The 25,887-nt window shown below is 36.3% G+C and overlaps 1 long non-coding RNA gene across 1 annotated transcript in view; it reads right to left on the bottom strand.

Annotated features, from left to right (window-relative positions):
* The window catches only part of LOC122796283, a 205,266-nt gene that overhangs the window by 173,443 nt on the left and 5,936 nt on the right, over positions 1 to 25,887 (bottom strand). The window lies entirely within an intron of this gene.

The raw sequence follows: 25,887 nt of genomic DNA, 5'->3' as shown, positions 1-25,887 counted from the left end.
CTTACAACCTAACGAAGCATAATATGGAAAACATAAAGGTATTGCTGCTTAAGGCTAGGAGCCTCAACAAAAAAAAACTCCACTCCCTACAGGCACTGCCTACCCTTGGAGAGTGTCAGTATAGGAATTACATGGAAACATGGTACAAGACAATTTTGAGTATTCCATCAGTACAGGGTTTCATACCCCTTCAACAATCTGAGGTGCACAGTGCTAGCCAAATGCCCTAAAAGTGGTGGTGTATCGATATTCATAAAAAAAAAATTCTCTTCCAGGTTTGTGAGACAGGATAATGACCTAGAACTCTTCCTTGTCCATCTTACCATTAACAAAACCCCATATCACATTATAGATAGCTAAAGGACCCCCTCTATGCCATCCTTGGCCTATACCTCCTAGTTGGCTATTATGGAGTCTCTAAATTAGGCCAAATACCTCCCTTCTCTCAGTTGGGAGAATTATACATCCTCTAAAATGTATGACCAGAGATTTCTGGACTTAATAAGTACAAACTCACTGGAACAGTTAGCCTGCACCACAACTAGTGGAGGTGAAATCCTGGACTTGGTCCTCAGCAATATGGGTCATCTCTGTTCTTCGCAAGTTGCAACTTCCTCCCAGGTCAAATCAGACCATAAATCAGTCACTATCTCAGTAAGACTGAAAACACAAGTATCTTCAAATACCTCAGTGTTCAGAAATTATGCAAAAGCTAATCTGCTAAAACTGAATGATGACCTGGATAAATTCAGCATTGCCCATAGTACATTGCATGGGTAAATAGTTACAAGCTTAGATTCACTACGATAATGCACCCCGGAACAAACTGACAACTCTTCTAGTGTCAATATTGCTACAGTTATTTTTACAGGAATATAATAACAGGATATGACATTAGTTCCTGCATAAAACTTTAAGAATAATTAATATTCTGGTAAATAATATTATAGTACTGTTAATTCATTGCATTATTTTGCTCAGTTAGTATACATTTATTTGTTGTAGTAATGATAAATCTTTGCTTCCATAAAGAGCAGTTTACTCTTGGGACATAATCATCATTTGCTCATTCACTAATATTATTTATGGTTTATTTCAGTTTAATTTCTCCAAGTGTTTTGGCTTTCTAATACCATGGTGGCAATGGACCCCATTCCTAAGGCTGGGTATGATTAGAGTACCTGAACTTAGTATTGTTTCAGTCTTTGATGTTTGCTAAGAGTGCTGTTCTCAGCCCCTACAACGTGCCCGGAATTGGCTCTATAGTTCTTACTGGATTGTATCTATTGGTAGCATTTTTAAGTATGATTGTAAGTTCTTTTTTATTACAGCTGGTGCTCCTACCAGCATTGGACCTATTTGGGTATCTTTCTTTCACATTGCTCTCATTTCTGCCTGCAAAAGTCGGTGTTGCATGAATTTGGCTCTCTTTCAGTATGTACAACAATGTAAGCACAGGTTGCACCAATTTTAATGATTGATGATACTTTTTGTCTTTTTTATAGACTGTTTTTCTCATATATATTTTCTGAACTGTTGGCAAAGGGTGATCCCATGTGATATAAACATCATAACTGTCTAAAATGTTTTGTAGTTCACGTTTCCAATGCTTCTCCAGTATTTCTGTATTGCAGTGTTTGCGCAATCCACAGTGCTATAGTCTTGCCAAATTATTGAACCTTTCAGTGTACAGGACCTCTGCCATCAGCGTATCATACCCAACAACTATGTGTACAACTGTTTCCAGTTCTGTTTTACAGAACTTGCATTTGTCCACTTCTCCAACATTTTAATGGACTTTGTAAACCAATGTCCACATAGTCCACCATCCTGTGCCACCATTATTAGCCTTTTATATTTTGGTTTCAGTTCCCTTCTTTTTCTTGGAATCTTTCTTTTGTGTTTTGACACATTCACATGCTGTCTGATTTTTGTCACCTTGTGACTTGATTTTCATTCCCACTTTACGGTGCATAATACCGCATACTGTATGCTGCCGTAAAACCTTTCAAGCAGACATGCGATGCTCTTGAATTTGTCAGCTTTAGGTGTTGGGACACCTGAACAGCATGTCACGAGGTAGACAGTGCTTTAGGAATGCTCAGCATTCAGTACTTAGAAGAATTTCTTAGTGCTTCAAAAGACACTTTGAATGCACCATCTTCTGACTGAATAGTATCATCTCTTTGTTTTGGTAGTAATATGCACCATCTGTTGTTTCAGATGAGCTGTGCATTGTACACATGTTTTAATTAGCAAAGCAATCTTCTAGAGATCTGAGAGAAGATTCTCCACCCCAGCTTCACCTATATGACGAACGATCGCTCACATTGGCATTTCTTTGCTATTCAGTGAAAGACATTGGCAAAGTATGACTAGAGTCACAATTAAGTTGAAGTGTTCTCTTCCCGTGCCCACAGGTATTAATACCTCACAGCCACGTTATGGCTTGCTACACTTCACACAGACAAAAATCTACATTTATTAAGGCTTTTTTGTCAAACCTTTTGTAGTGAATAGTGCACCATTCATTGATAAGCCTGCACTACACATATATAGGGCATCCAGCAAAACTCCTGCACTTATATATACTGACACAACAGTCACATAACAGTGAGAAAAATAGAATCCTCAATGATTGTTGAAAATGGTGCTCAGTAATATTGATTAACAGGATCAGATCTCAATGATATTTCTGTTGACAAATCAACTTTCTCACCCATGTTAGGTATTCTTTGTTTTGGTTAAGTTTATTAAAGTCAAACATGAGTGCAATTAAGATTAACGTTGTGCTAACCCTAACCATAACCCAAACCACCTCCGCCTGCCTGAGTCTAATGGCCAGTGGCTGAGCCAAGTTCTGGATGACCACAGAGAATGTATCAGTAACATCTGTCTTCTGAAATTGAATTTGTCAATCAAAATAAATCTGCAGTTCCTGCTTAGAAGTCTTATATAGTCAGCCTTCTGAGACTTTGTCAAATAGGGTGAAAGTAGCTGAAATTCGTGAATAACACCTGCAGTCCTGTGAATCCTATACTTTTCCTCTTGGTTGACTGATTCTCTTTTAGTCAAACTACTTTATAAAATTCTTTTTGAGACCATCCTGACTATTCACATTTGGGTCTGGGGAATTTCTTAAAATCTCTGGTAGGAATTCCTAATTTCTTACCAACATACAGATGAGAAACCTCTATTGTCTAATAAAAGGCAAAGATTCCCCTGGTCTGTGAGCTGTAATAAGTAAAATCTAACCTAGAACTGAATGTAAAATAAGGGTAGTGATATGTGAAGTCAGTCTAACTGTACCCTGCCATAAGCTTACAACAGCCCAAATAGTATAAATTCCTTGCCTTGAATAATATCTACCAGTGAACACCTTAAGTGCAATTCAGAATAATGATGTTATAAAAAACTTCCTCTAATAACTATTAAGTTGTTGAGTTTCATTGAATTTGCATGGATGTACTATTACTTTAGGTAGTCCTAAACTGAGAGTAGCTGGTATCATTGTGAATTTCTGCTGGGAGGTATTTGCAGTCATCTGGGATGACATTTTTATTTCCAATGGCATGAAAAACCTGTGGTCTTTATTGTCTTAGAGGAATTCCGGAGTTTGTGCAAAGATGATACAGTGGTGTCTTTATATTTAATCTGTACATAAGATGGGGGCAATTTCTATGGTTAAGCACTTGAAAATGAAGTGCAGAGAACAGACATGAGAAATGAGTTAGTATGTGTAGGTCTCTGGTCTTTTTCAGAGTAATACAGGGATCAATCTACAGATTTTATTAATAGAAGTTTAAATAAGATGAATATTCTCATTGGTGCTTAAGTTTATACCTGGCAGATAATATTCAAGGCAATGAATGTATATCTTTTTAACTATGTATTTTTATGATTCAATATTTATGAGGTTAGAGATCTAGCAGCAGGTTTTCAGTTGTGTTGCTACATGTTCAACCAAAGTCCATATTATTTCTGAGTTTCGACTTTTTTGTTTTCTACCTTCTCCCTCTTCTTTTAAGTTTGAGTGACCTAGGAGTAGGTATATTTAAAAAGTGGGCATATAAGGGCGTGACCCTCATATCAGGGAGTAGAGCAGGACTGGTCCCTGGAAAAAAATGTGATTTGCAACATTGGAAATGTACTGTAACCTCCTGAGGCTTTAGTAAACCCCAATATGGCAGGTATTGGCATCTTTACTCTTACTGTTTCTTGTGAACAATATGTTAAGATGCTGACATGATTACAGTTGCACAATGACACATTTCCAGTTTATAGCAGTCTTCAGTTTCTTTCTGTGGCTGAGCTTTCCAACTCACTGTCTCAACGCATAGCTTCAAAGGTAGATATTAAAAGAGTATATCTCTTGAGGAGGGCATGGTTGGCCTATGTAACTCCATTGCTCCACCTGCCCATAACATTAATATTAACACTTTTAGTGTTTGAACCCTTGTTATTGGTAAAATAAAAAATGATAAAATATAAGGACACTATGCCAAGCATCAATTTAATGAAGCTTTGCAAGAAGAGTCATGAATTGTATCATTACAGCAGCCATCTGTGGTGGCCCAAAACCTTTAACTAGACCACCTCGAGTCATCAGGAATGCACTGAGAATCTAGATAACTGGTTGTTAGTCATGATCATTATGCTTGAAGATCAAAACAATGATTCATTTTAGACAGATGGATCAAGTATAGAGAAAGAATAAAAGAACTGCAAACATACGATACTAGATGATCTGGAGAGTGAATTATGAAGACTGATGGCCAGCTAATTGGGATACTGGAGCACACAGTTTAATATACTGCATTTTACTTCATCTTACGAGATACAACAGAGATATTGCATGTGCCTGAAAGTTACAGTACACTATTAAATGGATCCACTGGGTTGGCAAGATGATCTGGGATCCTCAAAGGTCACACCACACGATGGTGCTTATGCACTGATATTAAGCAAAAGAGTGGCTAACTACAAACAAATTGCATTTGTATAAACTGAAATTAAAATTTGTTGAGGATTTTTCTAAAGACTTATTTGTTGTCTGAAAAAATATAAGAGAAGTTAAAGTACAACAGTTGCAATCCCACATGTCTGGTTAACAAAATGAGCAAGAAAAAGGCAACTTTGAAGATGTTTATTCAGTAAAAGAGATGGGACAGAAGCCATCTAAGAGAAAACAGTGCCCGGACTGTTCCACACCACAGAGGAGTTAAAAAAGAAGATGTGAACTACAGATGACAGTAGTTAGGAAGCACAGAATGTGCAGCTTGAATGAAATCAACTGAATCTTAACACAGATTCGAAATGTAGGGTACCAAGCTGAAGGAACAGAGAAACATTGCCCTTTAAGAAAAAAATATGGGTTACTTTTTTGAGCTGAAAAGGCCTTGCTGGTGAATGGAAAAAGAGGAGCCTTTCCATTGGAAGATTTTGTCAGTGGATGCTGAGGACTTGGATAAGTATTTTTAGTTCAAGGAAGAATCATTTCAGGAATGATTTAATTTTTGGCACCCACATTTATTAAAGAAAGCTGTAGTTGCATGGTTATATGATTTTTGTGCCACCATGGATGATTACTTCTATACATTTTATAGTTCTGCTTTTAGGTGTTTTTTAGGCCACTTCAATGTAACACCAACTTTCACTTACTTTATCAACTCAATGGGACATGTACAATTTAGATAATTAACAGCCTAGTTTAAGCATAAACAAGTACAAATGAAAGCTAATCTATTTTGTTGTCATTTTAAACCTTTTGTGCTCTTGAATGGTTCATAAAGTTGACTTTTTCTTTTTTTCTTTTTTGTTTATTCTGGAGAAGGTTGACAAAGATGAATATCCATAGAATTATGAATATGGAATCATATTACACAATTTAATATGTAATGTACATATAAACATGGTTACTGTACAGAGGTCAGGCAATGCTGTACTTATAAGCAGAGATGGGAGATCATCCATATTTTATTTACCCTTATTTGGAAAATCAGAGTGAACTGCAACAGTATGAATGAATAATACATTATCATTTTTAAATTGGAGATTCATGATGTGAATGAATTTGGAAACAAGAACTTTAAAAATGACTTATAATAAATGATGTAGGCACTTTTTTAATGTAAGTTATTTCATGGCAATGAACTCTACTGAGCTATTTGAATGTATAGTTCTTATAAATTTGATTAAACTAAATGTATGAAACTTAATGCTTTTACATGGGTTAAACATTACTCCCAGCCATTTTGCCATCCAGTATGATATTGCTGATCATATAATGACATTTGTTTTGTTTTTAAAGCTGTCATGGGATTTGATTGCTTTCATTGAATTTGTATAGGTGTACTATTATAAGTGAATGTATTCAACAATGACAAAATTACTAAAATTAAATGTTTTTATGTATGTGTACGGTACTGTAGGGAGTTGAAACCCAAATAGCTTTGACCATGAGTCCATTACACTATATGCTAGTTAATATTCTGAATTCAGAACTTTAGTTAAATGATTACTGTGAACTTTAATACTTAGAATAGGTGTATTAAAGAGAAACCATATCTATGTGAACCTAAATGTACTATAAACATTTTAACAATTTTAGAATCATAGGGGAATGTTTTATGGAGGCAGGAGGCCCTGAACATTCTTACAAATCTGCTGGCAAGTCTATTTTATCAATTTTTTAAATATCTGGATGGATAAAATAAATTAAAGAAATATTGTATCTCTGTGATTCTTATAAACATAATTGGAAGAAAAATAAATAGATAGATCACAGATATATTATAAGTATATAACCTATATAAGTAGTCTCAGCTCATCAACTTCACTACCAGGCCCTCTAAAGACTTCTCTAGCGGCAGCACCCTAGACTGGATCTTAGTCTCTCACCCCCACTACTACCCTGATAGTGGAACTCTTCCCGATTCCCTCAGCGACCACCTTCCCATCTTTACTAGGCATCTCCCTTCTTCATTACAAGTAACTCATAATTACATCAGCACTCGCTACCTAAAAAACTTCAACCCAAAAGCCTTCTCAGACTCCCTAAAATCAATTAATTGGAACCCTCTAAAAACTCTACCTCTGGATAATGCTGTCACACACTTCAATACAACCTTCCTAAAACTGCTTGATAGTTTTGCCCCCATAAAAACCAAAAGAATAAGAAACAAAATCACCCCCTGGCTAACAAAAAACACACTAACTGCCATGCGACTTAGAGAAAAAGCCTGGGCACGTTACCAAAGACTCCCACCCTGGGAGCGAAGAGGTTTGTACATTTCTATTAGGTTTTGGTTGTTAGATGTTAGGAGTCTTTGTGGCTGGTGCATTTTAAAGGTAGAGCAGAGGGAGGGAGGGATGAAAAATGAGTTTGTGTGCATAAGCAAGCTGAGTATAGGTGAGATAGTTGGGAAGTTCAAGCCAGTTTAGTTTGTGGTGAGATGCACAGTGATGGGTTGATGATTTGTGGCTAGTGGCAACTTTGGCAATTTTATTATAACAAGAGGACAGTTTTGTTTTGAGAGATGATTGTAGGTTTGTTAGGAGAGAGGCACCATAAAGGAGGGAAGGGATGAGAAATGTAGTAGGGAGAGTGAGCTTAGTAGATGTAGTGAGGTATCAATTGTGTCGGTAGAGCATGCCAAGTTTTTGGTGTTTTTTTTATGTTTAGTTGCAGGTGGGTATTGAATTTAAGTTGGTCATCGATCTGGACTCCTAGTAGTTTGGTTTCAGATACCAGTTCAAGAGGTGTGTTATTCTGGCTGGTGATGGAGAATAGTTTTCTATCAATGGTGTTGGTTTTAGAGGAGGTAAATACCATAAGTTTGGTTTTTGATGCATTGAGTGCTAGATGATTGTCTTTCATCTACTGTTGTTTGGTAGAGATGGCGTCTTGAGTCAAGTTTAAGAGAGTGGGGATGGATGTGGCTGCACAGATAATTGTTGAATTATCTGCATATTTAATAAGGTTAGCATAAGGGATTGAGCAGAAGAAATCATTTATGAATATATTGAAGTAGGAGGGACCAACAATGGATCCCTGGGTGACAGCAGTGGGGGTGTTAAGGAAAGAGGAGATGGCTTTTTTTTCCACTTGACAGCTTGTTGCCTGTTGGAGAGATAGCTGGTGAACAAACTGAGAGAGGAAGGGGATAGGTTTAGGTTAGATAGTTCAGTTCACTTCAGGAGCAATCATCACAAGCCAAGGTTTACACTGACGGGTGGCTAGCCCTGCATGGTGTATATATATATATATATATATATATATATATATATATATATATATATATATATATATATATATATATATATATAGGTTCCATTCAGAAGCTCGAAATACTGAAATCTCGAATTTCAGTATTTTGAGCCCAAGAAGCTGAATCTTTAAGTAGGGGGAGTGTGGATTGTAGTAGAGTGATTGTGTGTGTTTGTGTGGTGGATGGTGCATGTCTGTGTGTATGTATGTGTATGTGTGTGTGTGTGTGTGTGTGTGTGTGTGTGTGTGTGTGTGTGTGCGTGTGTGTGTGTGTGTGTGTGTGTAGTAAAACCACGAAATTCAAAACTTCCGGTATTCGAGGTTTTGAATTTTGTGGTTTTTACTTTTCATTGTTTTGTGGATTCCACTTCTTGGGCTCGAGATACTGAAATTTGAGATTTCAGTATTTCAAGCTTCTGAAGTGAATCCATATATATATATATATATATATATATATATATATATATATATATATTTATATATATATATATTTAGTTAGTTTTGCAGGGGAAAGCCCCCCTCCATCTCCCATGTGGGAGGTTTCATCTGCACACCCTTAGCTTTACAGATACAAACTCACACTCATACATTAAAACTAAATTATAAGGAAATTCTCTTTAAATCCTGGCATTGCTTATGGTCGCTTGGATAAACTGAATGCACCCGTAATTATATCTGCACTTCTAACTAATAATAACTACTTAAACTGGTCCATTACCTCCCCACTCTCAATTGTATGATTAACTATGCATATGCTGTCCTAATCTCTCCACCTAGTCTATATTTCTACAGCCACAGCTCTCAGACTTCCTTCCTCCCTTTTGTTCTCTTCTTCCTATTCATATATTGGAACTTCTCCATTCTATTTTTTCTAATTCATAACTATGGTATTTTTCATCTGCTATGCTTTTCAATACCCTTTTCAGTTACCCGCACTGAGTAGACAGAAACATGCATCACTACACTATAACAGCATGCAAACAGCTACATAGGTGCATCAATACCCCATAGGAACAAGCGTAGAGCAAACCCCAGAAACAAACACACATGGTAGAACCATAATATCAGCAAGCTTTATAACAAAAGGAAAACAATGTTCACCAAAAGTAAGGAGAGTAATTCCTAGAATGTTACAGCCTTGTCACTGAAATAAACAAACAATTCAGGAGCTTTCTAAAATCCAACAAAGCCACGTTTGAGGCTAAAATAGCCAAAGACAATAACTCATTTTTTTCGTTATGTTCATAATTACAAAAGAACAATGCAGCAATTTGCTGAGCTGATTGTGGACAATGTTACCTACACTGAAGCTGAAGATATAGCAGACCTACTGGTCAATAAATTTAGCTCTACCATTACTCCTTCACTCCTTTTTGTCTGTCCCTCAAGATATACCTGAAACTGTCTCACCTCCAGGAATCACATAAGACCAAGTCCTACAAGTGCTATCAAAAATTAAAAAGACTTCATTGTTTTGCTCTAAAAATATCTTTGGATGGATCTTAAATAGCATGAAGCATGAATGAGCCATACCCCTAACAACACTGTTCAATCTCAGACTACTTACAGATTTTACACCAAGTGAAAGGAGATCATCTTCAGTCATTCCACTGCATAAGTAAAGAACTTCCACAGACCCAGGCAGTTACATACCCATAAGTCTGGCCAGTCTTACATGCAAAGATGTGGAAATACTTATCTTGGAATTAATCACTCAGGACATAGGGAACCTCCAATCACTGGACCTGTTTCAGTTTCGATTCATGAAAGGCAGGTTATGTTTACTCATCCTGTGGATTTTTTGATAGGGTTATCTAAGCAATGGGTGAAGGCAAAATGATACATACAGCATACCTCAACCCAGCCAAAGCTTTTGGCAGAATTCCCTAATCAGTCATTGTAGAAAAGGTAAATAAAATGGGAATAATCCCCTATCTCACACACTGGATTGCCAACTGTCTCACAGATATGACACAGATAATCAAAATAGGGGAATATATCTCAGTAAAAGACCAGACTCCAGTGGAGTCTCCCAGAGTTCTGTACTGGGACCTCTCCTATACTGCATCTACTTTTCTGAAGTAAAAACCAAAGGGCTCTGGCTGACAAAGTTTGCAGATGACTGCAAGCTAGGGGAAGACATTGAATCCCCAAATAAATTAGCTATCCTACAGGAAGGTTTGTCCCAAATAAATAACTGGTGCCAAAATCATGGACTGAAACTACATGCCAAAAAAACAATGCTTATTGTATTTCCTTTGTGAAGTCATCTGCCCCAGACTGCTACTAATGCATGTAATCTAAAAACCAATATACCCACATGATCCAGACTTTGTACGTGGTGTTGTACAGCTGCTGAAGCCCCAGCTGCTTGAATTCCAGTACCACACAGCCAGATACCCAAGCAGCTGTTAACCTGTGAGAACAGCTACTTTTCTTTAAATCTGTATATGAGTTCAGCCAAGCAGCAGTTGCATATAGCTACTGGCATGCGACGGAAGGGAGTCAGGAAGTGCTAGTGGGATAGGTAAGTCAGGAAGGGAAACAGGGAAGGAAGCTTTCAGTTTAAGGAGGGAAGGAAGGTTTTAGGTTTAGAAGCAATTGGGAGTATAGGGAGGGGGATTTTAGGTTTAAAGAGCAATCAGTGCATTAGTCTTAACGAGAGGAGGGGGTTTTAGATTAAGGAGTGACTTTTCATTAGGTTTAGTGAGGTGTGGGAGGTTTTAGATTTAGTGAGTGATAATGAGTTTAGGTTTAGGTACTTCGTGGGAGAATTTATGGTTAAGATTAGGGTTCTGGTAGAACTAGCAAATACTTGGCTTTAGGATGGATACTTTTTCCAAAGCCATTACATTTCCTTCACAGCTCTGCTTCCTCTACCACGGCACACAAACTATTCATAATATGTTTGAATTTTTTGAATCCATTTACTATCACTCTCAACCTGCAGGTGTCTAAACAGCTACAATGCCTTAGGCAAGAACAACATTTGATTAAGATTTTCATTTCCCCTTAATATGTTAGAACGGGCCTACTTGGGTAGACCAAATTTTCACTTTCACGAATTTCTTTTGATTGAGAAGACAGTACTGAACTGTCTGTAAACTGAAAGCACAAAGTACACACTACCAACATTTTCCACTGGGAAATGAAACACTTGGACATAAAATAAACATAAGCATACACTGCAATATGTAAACCCACACAATTCGAGGGCTTCTGCTGCCCACACCCCTCAATGTTTGGGCCTGCATCCCTCACACCCCCACTAACAAAACATACCAACTCCAGGAGAGCACATTGGGGAAAAGGACCAATTTCATCATGTTGGCTGAGTGTTTCATTTCCCAGGGAAAAAAAGGCTGTGCAGAACATGACTAACCACCAGTCTATAGTGGTTGTAGATTCTACACCAAAGTGATCTGGTGAAAAGATGAGTGGTCTGAGGTGCAACAAATGGCCATACCAGAGTTACCCACCTGTAACTGACACAAATTGCTAGCCTGCTGTAGCAGCAAAGGCTGTTTGCTTGAAATTTTATTTTTGTGGCTGGAAAAAAGGACAGATCATGGGACTGGTAGTCTGTGAGGACAGATCGTGGGACTGGTAGTCTGTTCTGTGGTTAACACAGTATCCACAATCCATATACACGCTGTATGAGTAGAACTCATAGCCTTCTGCATCAAAAGTAAATATGCTACCCATCGTGCTACAAACACTGTTTTCAAACTTTCTGTCACGATATTGATGACATTTGCTAAACAAACCGGTTGTACGTTGAAAACAGACTTAACATGAGCAACAGTGAACTTCTCGTCCCTTGAAACTCACAATTCCTTGAAAATGCACTGAAGTACACAATTCCTTGAAAATGAACTGAAACTCACATCATTGTCTCCATCATTTCTTGATAGCTCATTCTCTCAGATGCAGTAGTTTGAGTTGTGTGACTGCTATCCTACTGTTTCATTTTAACTATTTCCTACACTCCTAGCTGTCAAAACCCCTGAGTAACTTAGCAATAAAGTAACAGCTTCAGTAGAGAAAGAAAGGCAGCCATCTATATTGGGGTCCAATCCCCCCACGCACAATCACATATTCCACTGATGGTAGATTGAGTGTAAACCGCTATACCATTTCACTATAGAAAAGGCTGTAATTTGAGAATTTTTATAGAAAACGTTTTACAGGATTGTGTTTGTTTGAAATTCTACAAAAAGCTTTAGGGTCCTGGAGATACTAGACCTCGGTTTCATTGCTTGCATATATCTAGGTATGGGCATGGATGAAGTGTTGCACCACTGATGTATGCCAATTCAAGGACAAAAATGATATCCAAGATTCTTCTTACCAAAGGGTACATGTCACCCCAACTTGGAACATAACACCTTTGAATGATTAATGGGACAAGATTGACAGAGTGATACTGCAGGAAAATGTAGACCATGGCCTAAAATTAAATGTTGAGAAATGTAGCATCATGCTCATTGTTAAAACTGGACACCCATGTGGTGGACACCTTCATTAAGGACCTGGGCATTTGCATTGATGATGAACTATCCTTTGATCAATATGTAGACACTTTTATTAATAAATCATTTTATCTAACCAGACTAATCACCAGGGTTATTTCTCCCAAATCTAAGGAAGTTATTATCGCTCACTTTCGCTCCCTCATCTGGCCCATAATAGAGTGCCTTGGCCTGTTTTGTGTGTCCTTGTCTAAGCATATGACTCAACATGAGAGACCTGAGCATTTACACACTAAGACATTAAGGGTATGTCTCCCACAATCTACGTGGACATTAAGTATATGTTTAACAGGCTAGTTAAGAAAAACAATAGATAAAAAATGCCTCACACCATTATATTTTGTTCGATGTCTGCACAGAAATTGTAACTAACTAGTGACCAAACTAACAATTTATAAACATATAGAATATGCATGGTTGCTGAAGAAAAGTGTTGAGCATTATTTTACAAATACTGACAAAACAAAACCCGCAAGTTGTGTTTGGTTTGTTCTATGAAATGCTGAAATTAAATACTTTTAATTATGGTTTTATGAAACAAGAAGCAAGGTTTCCTGTTAAATTAACACATTTATTAAGCTCTTGCGGTGCTGCGGTAGCATTGTCGCCTCACAGCAAGACATTGTCCCATTCGATTCTCAGCTAGAGTGTCTTCTGTGTGGAGGCATGCGTGAATGGGCGTACCTTCATTGAAGGTTGTGCGTCAGGGCTGTTAACTCGGCACGTAAAAATCCACTACCAAACATTAGCGGACCGGAGTTCCACTATGGCGACCCCTAACCGGGATAAGCCGGAAGACACAACAACAACATTAAGCTCTTGCAACACTAAATGGATTTGAAGCTTACCAATTACCATTTAGTGTTCTCACGCCATAAGTCTTTAGAGATCTTCACTCCCATTTTTATGATTTCCAGGTCTTACTTTTTTTTCACAAAAATCTGACTCGAAATGAACTTTGCATTTTATTTAACCTTAATCAATATTTACTGGCTAAATGTTCTAGGAAAGCATTTGTGACATAGTGTTGTTACTCGTCTCAATGTATGTTGCTTGATCCTTTTGTACCTAAGCATAACATTTGATATCTATGTATATAATGCTACAAGATGGAGGGGGGTGGGTGGATACTGGGCTATCTTAGGTACAAGTCAACAAAACAGGCATCTTTCTGTTTGTCAGTAGTTTCTTATTTCAGTTTGTAATGTGCACATGTATAAAATAATTTTTGTACAGAGGAAAGCCAGTGGACTAGGGATTATGTTCGCTGTTGTTATGGAGACAATGTAAACTATGTAATTTTTTACATCTCATAATTCCTTTCTAGTCCTTAAGGAATAGCACTTTGGTTTTCATTTAAATGTTCTCAACTAAGTATGTGTTCAAATAAGATATAAAATAAATTAACCTTTCATTTTATTTGTCTTATGGGTGATTTGCTCCTTTAGTATTGTACTGTTTTTAATTTAACTTCACACAACTGTTTTATTTTATTTGTATTCACAGGAAGATACACACCCCAGATATCACATAATTAAATCTTCCTATTTGTGTTTCTCCACATATTTGCTATCTGATTTGTTTGCCACTCCCACCATATGTGGTATGAATGTTCATTGTTCATTTGAAGCTAAATATTTACTTTTTCCTGTATGCTTTACAAACGTCTTGACTCACAGATGGTGCAAATACTTCCCACTCAGAAATTTTTGGCATAAAAAACAACTTCACTGAGTTTGCATGGACTGGCAAGCAACACAGTTTAGTCTCAGGACAGAATCTACCTTCTTACCAAAGGGTACATGTCACCCCAACTTGGAACATAACACCTTTGAATGATTAATGGGACAAGATTGACAGAGTGATACTGCAGGAAAATGTAGACCATGGCCTAAAATTAAATGTTGAGAAATGTAGCATCATGCTCATTGTTAAAACTGGACACCCATGTGGTGGACACCTTCATTAAGGACCTGGGCATTTGCATTGTTGATGAACTATCCTTTGATCAATATGTAGACACTTTTATTAATAAATCATTTTATCTAACCAGACTAATCACCAGGGTTATTTCTCCCAAATCTAAGGAAGTTATTATCGCTCACTTTCGCTCCCTCATCTGGCCCATAATAGAGTGCCTTGGCCTGTTTTGTGTGTCCTTGTCTAAGCATATGACTCAACATGAGAGACCTGAGCATTTACACACTAAGACATTAAGGGTATGTCTCCCACAATCTATGTGGACATTAAGTATATGTTTAACAGGCTAGTTAAGAAAAACAATAGATAAAAAATGCCTCACACCATTATATTTTGTTCGATGTCTGCACAGAAATTGTAACTAACTAGTGACCAAACTAACAATTTATAAACATATAGAATATGCATGGTTGCTGAAGAAAAGTGTTGAGCATTATTTTACAAATACTGACAAAACAAAACCCGCAAGTTGTGTTTGGTTTGTTCTATGAAATGCTGAAATTAAATACTTTTTAATTATGGTTTTATGAAACAAGAAGCAAGGTTTCCTGTTAAATTAACACATTTATTAAGCTCTTGCGGTGCTGCGGTAGCATTGTCGCCTCACAGCAAGACATTGTCCCATTCGATTCTCAGCTAGAGTGTCTTCTGTGTGGAGGCATGCGTGAATGGGCGTACCTTCATTGAAGGTTGTGCGTCAGGGCTGTTAACTCGGCACGTAAAAATCCACTACCAAACATTAGCGGACCGGAGTTCCACTATGGCGACCCCTAACCGGGATAAGCCGGAAGACACAACAACAACATTAAGCTCTTGCAACACTAAATGGATTTGAAGCTTACCAATTACCATTTAGTGTTCTCACGCCATAAGTCTTTAGAGATCTTCACTCCCATTTTTATGATTTCCAGGTCTTACTTTTTTTTCACAAAAATCTGACTCGAAATGAACTTTGCATTTTATTTAACCTTAATCAATATTTACTGGCTAAATATTCTAGGAAAGCATTTGTGACATAGTGTTGTTACTCGTCTCAATGTATGTTGCTTGATCCTTTTGTACCTAAGCATAACATTTGATATCTATGTATATAATGCTACAAGATGGAGGGGGGTGGGTGGGTACTGGGCTATCTTAGGTACAAGTCAACAAAGCAGGCATCTTTCTGTTTGTCAGTAGTTTCTTATTTCAGTTTGTAATGTGCACATGTATAAAATAATTTTTGTACAGAGGAAAGCCAGTGGACTAGGGATTATGTTCGCTGTTGTTATGGAGACAATGTAAACTATGTAATTTTTTACATCTCATAATTCCTTTCTAGTCCTTAAGGAATAGCACTTTGGTTTTCATTTAAATGTTCTCAACTAAGTATGTGTTCAAATAAGATATAAAATAAATTAACCTTTCATTTTATTTGTCTTATGGGTGATTTGCTCCTTTAGTATTGTACTGTTTTTAATTTAACTTCACACAACTGTTTTATTTTATTTGTATTCACAGGAAGATACACACCCCAGATATCACATAATTAAATCTTCCTATTTGTGTTTCTCCACATATTTGCTATCTGATTTGTTTGCCACTCCCACCATATGTGGTATGAATGTTCATTGTTCATTTGAAGCTAAATATTTACTTTTTCCTGTATGCTTTACAAACGTCTTGACTCACAGATGGTGCAAATACTTCCCACTCAGAAATTTTTGGCATAAAAAACAACTTCACTGAGTTTGCATGGACTGGCAAGCAACACAGTTTAGTCTCAGGACAGAATCTAGTGAAAGAAATACTTTTTGACAATATAAAATAATGTTGAATCACTGGGGGCTAACTTAGTCTTCCACTATGTATGACCTGCCAAAGTAATTTAACAGCTGCTTCTAAGGTGAACCACTCTGCTGATAAAACATGTGAGTAAGAAAACATATTACTAGTGATAGTTCATGGACTGAGCTATTTGGGAGACTGTTGGATGAATGCTTTGAGAATGCTGTGCCTGCAATGTTCTGGAAGTTAGATTGAAAACCCTTTATTTGCATTGCACAGGGTGTGCCATATAATCATTTTCCATGTCTATGACTACATACACCATAAAGGCATTTTGCCTTCACATTTTATCATTTCATGGTCCTGTAACAATGTAAACAATTTATCTGCATGCAGTACTGCATCCTGATGGGGAAAATTATCATATGTCTTTTTGCTGTCTGCATATTGTGCTTTTTTTGTGTTACATGGCAATTCAGAAATAAACCATAATTTTCTGTTACAAAGACTCATATTACTCAAGTGAAATAAATGTCATTTTTTTTTCAAATTTCTTGTAGAAAAAATATTATACATCTACTAATGTACCATAATCAGTGGAGCATTACAGCAGAACAAAAGTAAAAAAAAAAATCCCATCAGATCAAATCTTTCTCAAGTACCTACAGTTACTACAAGCCCACTAAGAGTACAAGAGACTGACAATGTCCAGATAACACCTAAGCTATTCACTAGCATAAAGTGCGGACAATGTTTGTTTTTGACAGTTAGCAACTTTATGTTATTATGCCAGCAACTTCGATGTTTATCATCTGGACAGCAAATATTCAGACTTACAAAGTTCACATATGTCATGTAGGTGATTTCATAGATTATTCTAATTCCTGATAGCATAGCTGTTAGAAGGGGTAACATACTGACACAGTGATTTATTTTGTTGTTTTGTTCTTCAGTTCACTTCTTGATTAAGACACTGTCTTTGAAGAGTCACCATTTCTACTCTATAGCAGACTGAGTTTTTTTGGATGCTTCTGTTTCCATATCTCAAACAATGCTGTGAATTGATGAATTAGTTATCCTCCAAGCTGCTCATCAGCATGTGTGTGTGCGTGTGTGTGTGTGTGTGTGTGTGTGTGTGTGTGTGTGTGTGTGTGTGTGTGTGTGTGTGTGTGTGTGTGTGTGTGTATGTGTGTGTGTGTGTGTTTGTGTGCGTATGTCCTGTAAACAGAGTAGTGTCCTGTATATAAGCTGAAGGACAGGGACCATCTCTGTGTCTGTCCCGAAATTGATAAAGTGGGTAGCAGAAAATAAACAAATACATGGAAGAACAAAGCACACAAGGAGAAAAATTTAATATATTTATTTTTAAACATGAAGTACATGTACAAAGCTAACCTGAAGCCCCGTGAAATGTATAGGCTGATAGGTGTCTGATTCTTTTGGAGTTTTTGAAAATGCATAATACTGGCTAATAAAAACAGTCAGCAATATACTTCCTCAGGGATAAATTCAAAACTAAAGATGAAGTGAGATGAAATCAGCAAAGATTGCTGTTTACCAGCCTTGGATTCATTTAGTAGGGTGGGGTTAGTTGTTTTTATGTCAACATTTTTCTTTACCAGTTGTATAAAAAGGAAACACATGGATGGTTTTGTAAATCCTTATTGTAGTTAGCATATTGTAGTTAAGTAGGCTAAAAATTATGACAAAATACCTGTGATTCTGCAACCTATGTTCTTGTAAAGTTGTAAAGTAGCAATTATTTGATAAACTGCAACCACTATTGTAACACAGTTTCTTTAAGATACTGTTTGTTTATTTAATGTGCCTCCAATGTAACAAATATGGAAATAATAAATACACAAAACTCCATCTATTAAACTGAAGTTGGCATTATTACAGAGTAGAGTGTAATAAAATTCACTGATCTCACATGTAAGCAGCCATATTTGAGGGGGGTCTCATTGGAAAGATGATAAAATCAGCAAGCAAAGGAGAGTAATATTGCTGGAACTGAATTCATCCTCAAGTCTTGGTGACTACCTTTACAAGGTGGACCCTGCTTTTATAAAATCTCACCAAGATGACACCAATATATAGACTGTATTCTACATAGCATATATCATGAACAGACGTAGGTTAAAAAAAAAAGATAGCTGGGTCCACAAGTTTCAAGATAAAAAAGTGCCCAATACTGGTAGGCACACTGGTGGCAGCACAGGAAAAAATGACAGTGTAGAATCCTCAAGACACAGAAACATTCCTACAATGGGGTTAGGCCAGGCTCAGGAGAGTATAGCCTCTCTGTTGTAGAAGGAAGTAGTAATCCACAAAACCACAAAAGCTGACAGGCCAAAAAAACAGCCATAAAGATGATAGAGTAGACTATTGAGGATAAGAAAGAAGTTATATATTGTTACTATTATACAAGAAGCCAAGAATTTCCAGACAGAAGATATACAAAAAGATTAAGAGAGAAATTACAGAAAAGAAAAATACTTGCACAAGAAAAACTGTCAAAAACTTCAAATGCAAATTTGTGTTCATTAAAAGAACAGATTCATTAAAGGCATTATAAAGAGCAAGAAACCTTGGGTCATTTAGAAAAAGAATCAACCAAGGAAGTACAAGAATATATGGAGCAAAATTTAGTGATTTTTGAAAGGTATATAAAAAATATGGACACAGGAAAGAACAAAAGATATGGCATGGTGCAATATTTATGCAAATGAGAAAGCTAAATTAACCAATACAAAAAGCAGCTCCAAAGATATTTGAAGAAAAATACAGGCAAAGGCACCCAGATATGGAAACTCTCACAATACAAAAAATAAGATCACGAAGGGGAACATAGAAGAGAAGATTAGTGAAGTAGAAGTTAAACAAATAGAAGCTGAAGTTATAGAATACCTGAGAAGTGAAGGATTTAGTGAAGAAAGTCTAGTACAGGTTATGTCACAGCATGATGGAACAATGAGCCCCCAAGTAATGAGAAATAGGAAGGGCGAGAAACATCTGAAGAAGAAATATGCACATGGGAAAGAAAAAAAAAGAGATTTAATATGCTGCAATATTTATGCAAAGGAGAAAGCAAAGGCACCCAGGTATGAAAGCTTCTACAATACAAGAAATAAGAAAACAAAGGGAGAAAGAAAAGAAGATTAGTAATGTTGAAGTTAAAGAAATAGGAACTGAAGTTATGTATTACCTGCAAAATGAAGGATTCAGTGAAGAAAATCTAACTCTGATAACATCATAGCATGACAGAGCAATGAGTACCCATATTAAGGAGAAACCAGAGGAACAAAAAAAATCTGATCAGTTGCCATATGAAGATACCTTGCAGCCTTATAGCCTTCAGTAGGAAATCAGTATAAGAGTTCAGTTGGAGCTGCACAGCAGGAAAACTGTGGCAACTCTGATGTAGTCAATGTTGTGCATTGATAGGCCAGTGGGTTCTTATATGCAAGGGGAATGGGATGAGACATGATGAAACTGAAGAGAATATGGCACAGGGAAATGTTCTGGAACTTTTTGTAGAATGCCTGCAGGGAATGGAGAAAAATGAATGTGCCTTTAGTTTAGAAGAAAATGATATATGTGAAAAGTTGCTTGATTTAATAGAGATGGATAAACATATTAAGAGCAATAAAAGAAATACATTACATAAGGTCAAGAAGACCCACAATGTTAGAAGTTTGATAAAAAATGAACACAGTAATCAAGACTGTTCATAAAAATTCATGTGATATAAAATAATTAAATAGAATATATTACTATGCACCCAAATTAATAACAGTTGTAGTCTTAACAAAAAACGCAGGGCAGCAAGGGAAAGAAAGGGGAGAAATCAAATGCCATCATGGAAGTATCGAATATAGAGAAAACTATAAAGAAACTAAGATGAGAAATATAACTGTTAGAACAGAGAACAAATCAACAAAAAATACTCAGAAAGATAGATGTGATGGCAATAATGTGCAGTATCAGAACAAACCAGCATCTATCATCCACTATTGGAAATAATAACCTAAAGACAGTAGCAGAGGCAGGAAAACTTAGAAGATATGGAGATGAATAAAAGGGAAAAGTACACAATTAATTTATTAATGACCCAAAAAGATTTTTATAAGAGACTTGGGAAACAAGGCAAAAAGAGTAGAAACACCAGCAAAAAAAGAAGAAATAGACTCATTTTGGAAAAGTATCTATGAAGATCCTGCAGAACATAATAAAGGTGCTGAGTGGATAGAAGAAGTAAAAGAAACAATAAGAAGTTCAGATTTACAGGATATGAAATGGGCTGAAGTAACATCCAGAGAAATTAAAACAAAATTAAGAAAAGCTCTTTACTGGAAAATCCCAGGCCTTGATGTAGCACCTAACTTCTGGCTAAAAGTATTAACAGATTTACATGATAATTTAACAGTAAGAAGTATTTATATGCACACCCTGAACAGACATCACCTGGATAATAACTGGAAAAATGATACATCTCCTAAAGAGTGAACTTGCAAAATATCCTAAAAACTATAGAAAATAACCTGTTTTCTGATGATGTATAAACTATTCATTGGAATTGGTGCTGACAGAGTTTATATTCATTCAGAAGAAAACTCAATTGTGGCAATAGAACAACATGGTAACAAGAGAAAGTCATATGGAACAAAGGATCCTTTGTTGTTAAATAAAGTCATAATGGAGAATTAGAAAAGGGGGAATAATCTAAGTATGGCATGGATAGACTACAAAAAATAAATATTTGACAGCATCCCACACTGAAGGCTAAAAGAGTGCTTAGAAATATATAAGATACACCCTATGCTGATTGATTACATGAAGCACTGACAAACAACTTTGCAACTAAGCCATGATAAAGGACACATTATTATCCCAGGGATACAAATTCAAAGACAGATATTCCGGGGTGACTCTTTGTCACCGCTGCTCTTTTGTCTTGCCCTTAACCCATTAAGCTGTCTACTTAGATTAGGTCATGCCTACAATTTGGCTCCCAGAAAACAATAACGTGTAAAGACTTCTTATCTTCTTCCTGTGGATGATTAAAACTGTATAGTTTATCAGCTAAGGGACTAAAAGCACAACTAGAAGTGGTCAAAACTTTCTCAAATGATATAAGATGGTTATTTTGTCTTGATAGATGTGCAAAAGTAACCTTTAAATTAGGAAAGCTGCAGCACCAAGAAAATATCAGTCTGGGACAAGAGTGTGATATTAAAGAATTTGAGCAGGAGGGTGTATATAATTATTTGGAAATTGATGAAGGATCAACAATAAAACATGAACAGATGTGAATAAAACTTAGTTAAGGAATATTTTAGAAGACTAAAATTAATACTGAAAACAGCCCTGGCTTCTAGGAACAAAGTCCAAGCTATAAACAAATGTGCTCTTTCTCTTTTAACTTACAGTTTTGGGGTGACTGACTGGCCCCACATTGCCTTGCATCAGTTGGACAGGAAAACAAGAAAAATGCTTTATACTTATCAAATGATTTATCAAAATCAATGTATACCAAGACTAAATATTTTTTGTTCTGAAGGAGGTATGGGCCTCCTCAAAATTGATTATATGTATTGATCTGCAATCGTAGGACTGCATACATATCTGCTGACCTCACAAGATCCAAATGTAGTGAAAGTTTTAAAATGTGAGAAGAATAAGTCTAAGATGACTTCCCTGCTTAGTTTAGCAGAAGCGTATTAGAGTCCAGATGGAATGAAAATCAAACCAGAAGCAGATAAAAATCAGGCAACAACTGAATGTGCAAAAAAAAAAAAAAAAAAAAAGAATATAAGTGGAAGGATCATATGAGAAGGCAAGAAATGTGGAAAGTGCATAAATATAGTTGCAAGTATAGAAAACTCCTTGTGTCGATTAGGGTCTAAGGAGGAATGGTTAAGGAGAGGTGAATATAAATCAAAAGATGAAAGGTTAATTGGTAGCTCAACATAGTGGACTACATACACGTTGGTGTACAAAGTCCATTGAACATGTCAGAGAAACAGACAAATGCAGGTTTTGTAAGACAGAATTGGAAACAATTGTACATCATGGTATACTGAAAGGCATAACAATATGGCAAGACTGTTGCACTGGGAATTGTGTAAACATTATAATATTGAAGTAGATGAGAAGTATTGGAAACATGAGCCACAAAGCATTATAGAGACAGATGAAGTTTACATCACATGGAATCATCTATTACCAGTGATTAAAAAAATAGATGCAAGAAAACTAGATATAGTAGTTCATGAAAACAAGACAAAAGTAGCATTGATCATTAAAATTGCTATGGCCAGTGATTACAGTGTCTTACATACAGAGAGACACAAAGTTATAAAATACCAGAATTTGCAAGCAGAAATGAGGGCAGTGTGGAAGATGGATGCCCACACAGTTCCAATAGTAACAGCAGTAATGTGTCTCATAAAGAATTTACAGTCTTATTTAGATAAATTACTGATACATGTAACTCCATATGAATTGCAGAATGAGCCATTTCTGGACACATTGTGGCTGCTGCAAAGAGCACTTCTGGCTAACGTCAAAGATTGAAACAATACTAAGTTCATGAATTTTGATAATACTTTGAGTTAGGAATGGGGTCCAATCCTGTTATGGTATTAGAAACCCACAATGTTTAGAGAAATTAAACTGGGAGAATTACAGACTGCTGAATGTGACTAGGTAAGTTTTAATGCACTGAAAGGTAGGTAGGGTATCCTAGTTAAGCTGGTAGATATTTTTAGAAGGTAAGTTGAAGAAGGAACTATTGTCTGATGCAATTAGGTGAGGGTGTGCATATGTAGTGTAGCCTTTTATGTTTGTTGTGCACTTTTAACAGATTACTTTCAGCAGACTGTATCTTCAGTCTTTTATTAATTTAAAATGGTGTTGCCCATCATGATTTAATTTAAATGAAAATGCATTTGACTCAGTGCATTTTTGTGTCAATTGATTCAAAAATTGAAGTTGACCTGCATTCATAGCTTATACCTACACTCTGACATTTGAGGAGCAGCATTAACCTTTGTTCACACAATACATGGAAAAGAATGTTTATTTCCTATAAATGTGCAGAGACATAACATTTCCAGTGCAAATCATTAGATATTGAATATATTTTAAAGTAATATATCAACACGCAATAACACATTATGACATGTTACCTACATACTGATATCCAAATAATCATGTTGTTTATGCTTATGTGTAAAACAATTCTAGTTATGGCTTTCAAAGTCATTGGGATGCTGCCTTGTTCATTATGTCTGCCCAGGTATGAGTATTTAAACAATGTACATAAATTAAAGAAAAGAGTAGGAGAAAAAGAAGAGGAAAACAATATTCATGTTATTGTGTTGTTTATGCTAAGTCTTAGTGTCATACATTATAATCCTTTTTATTGCATGGTTTAGGATATGCATGAAATGTAAGCACCATGATATGTAATCTAAGCCAGAACTTAAAACATAATACTCTGAGCTGGATCCCATTCTTATCATCATGTTAGTTTCCATTCTATAAATGTTTATCACTAATTTAAACCATTCAGTTCATGTATGTGGATAAGAGGTTTTTTAGCATGTTCTAATTTATTTGCAAGCTCCACTGAAAATTGGGAGTAAAGGCTGATACAAGAACATTCAAAACTACCAAATGTCTGGGGAATATAGTTTTATCTGACCATGCAGTTTATAAAAATAATTCTATTTTCTACTGAAAAGGGTATATCAAATAACGTTATAATACTTGTTAACAATTTCATATGTCACGGTGTAATTATATATTTGCTTTTACTGTATACATCTTGACCACTTTGCTGGGTGCAATAAAACGCTGTGTAAGTGCTTCTATGTTAAAAAACAATTCTAGAAGGGGAGGATATGATAGCTTGCATCAACACTAAGCTTTCTTTTGTATTATTATTGAGATTAGTTTATCCAGATCTTTTCATGCCTGTAGCTGTATAGGCTCTTAGGTTCATAGGTAAGTACTAGGCTAGCTGCCCTTGTGGGCTATTTTAAGCCTAGTCAGTTTCCCTTTTCGGTGCTGAAATACCCTATCTCATTTGGATATAGAATGACCTTACTCATCCCATGGCTGATAATTATATATTATCCCTAATGAGAATAACAGGTATCATACCATAGATAATTTGTGGGTACCCATCCATGGGAGAAAGCATATAGGAGCTGCATTTGCTCATTAGTAGTACAGGGGGCAGGTCCACCATAGTTCTACATTGCAATTTATTTATTTATTTATTTTATTTTACATTTGTTGACCGGGATAGTGCGACTGGATACATGGTCCATTTTTAGCAGATGCCCGGGGAGAAAAGTGCCAAGGTACAAACAGAAAGAAATTACATGGTTCATGTTAAACACTGTTTACAGACTTTTTATGTAAGCAAGTTCTACAATTTTCAAAGTTTAAGAATTCACAATGTAAAAGACGTAGAATTTGCAACACATCTGAACTGCAATAAAAGTATTAGACTCCATCATAAGGAGAGAGCTAGTCAGGCTTGGTACAAGGACATAGCCAGTTTAGTTTCAAATACTGTTTGAGTCTTTTCTTAAATTGATTCGGGGTAGATTCCAGGGTGATATCAGCAGAAAGAGAGTTTCAAGTTCTACCTACAGAGTTGGCAAAGACAGAGACATCAGCTGAATTATTAGTTTTTAAAATATAAACTAGCATTCTATTGGACGAGTGAAGAGGTCTGAGATTGTTGTAAGGGTTAATAATGTTTTAAAGTGCAGGTGTATTGTCAGGTTTGTTAAGTATTTTATGTGTCACTATAAGTTGGTTGTACTGAATTAGGCTGGGTAGTTCTAACCACCCAAGATAATTTAGGTTGTTACAGTGTTGTGTCCTGAAGGGCATCCCGGTGGCAAATCTGGCAATGTGATTGTAGCAGCTAGAGTTTGTTAAGATCAGTTTTGCTTAAGTTGGTGAGTAGAGGGGATGTGTAGAGAAGAGTTGAGATTGAAAATGGAAAGGGGTGAACTTTGTTTTATATAAATCAGGAGTCTGTTCCATACCAGAAGTATTGTCTTAGAAATATATCTTTCCCTTCAAACCATTCTGTTGATGTTGCAGAGGAAGTTTAAATCCCTAGACCAAGTATCTCTGATGTCATTTGACTTGCTGATGTGCAGTAAATCCATCAGTAATGGGTTGGGTGATGCCTTGAATGTCATACACATGTCACCTCTTAGCAGTCAGTAGGATACTGAGTATAGTGACACGGCTTTGAGTCGGTCCAAGTAGGACATGCCCTTTAGCCCTTGTATCATTTTAGTAAGG

Source organism: Protopterus annectens, chromosome 3.part0 (genome assembly GCF_019279795.1).
Source record: "Protopterus annectens isolate FY-2018-M chromosome 3.part0, PAN1.0, whole genome shotgun sequence".
Taxonomy (NCBI): domain Eukaryota; kingdom Metazoa; phylum Chordata; order Ceratodontiformes; family Protopteridae; genus Protopterus; species Protopterus annectens.
The sequence above is the reverse complement of the archived record's forward strand: the minus strand, read 5'-3'. Positions and strand labels throughout refer to the sequence as shown.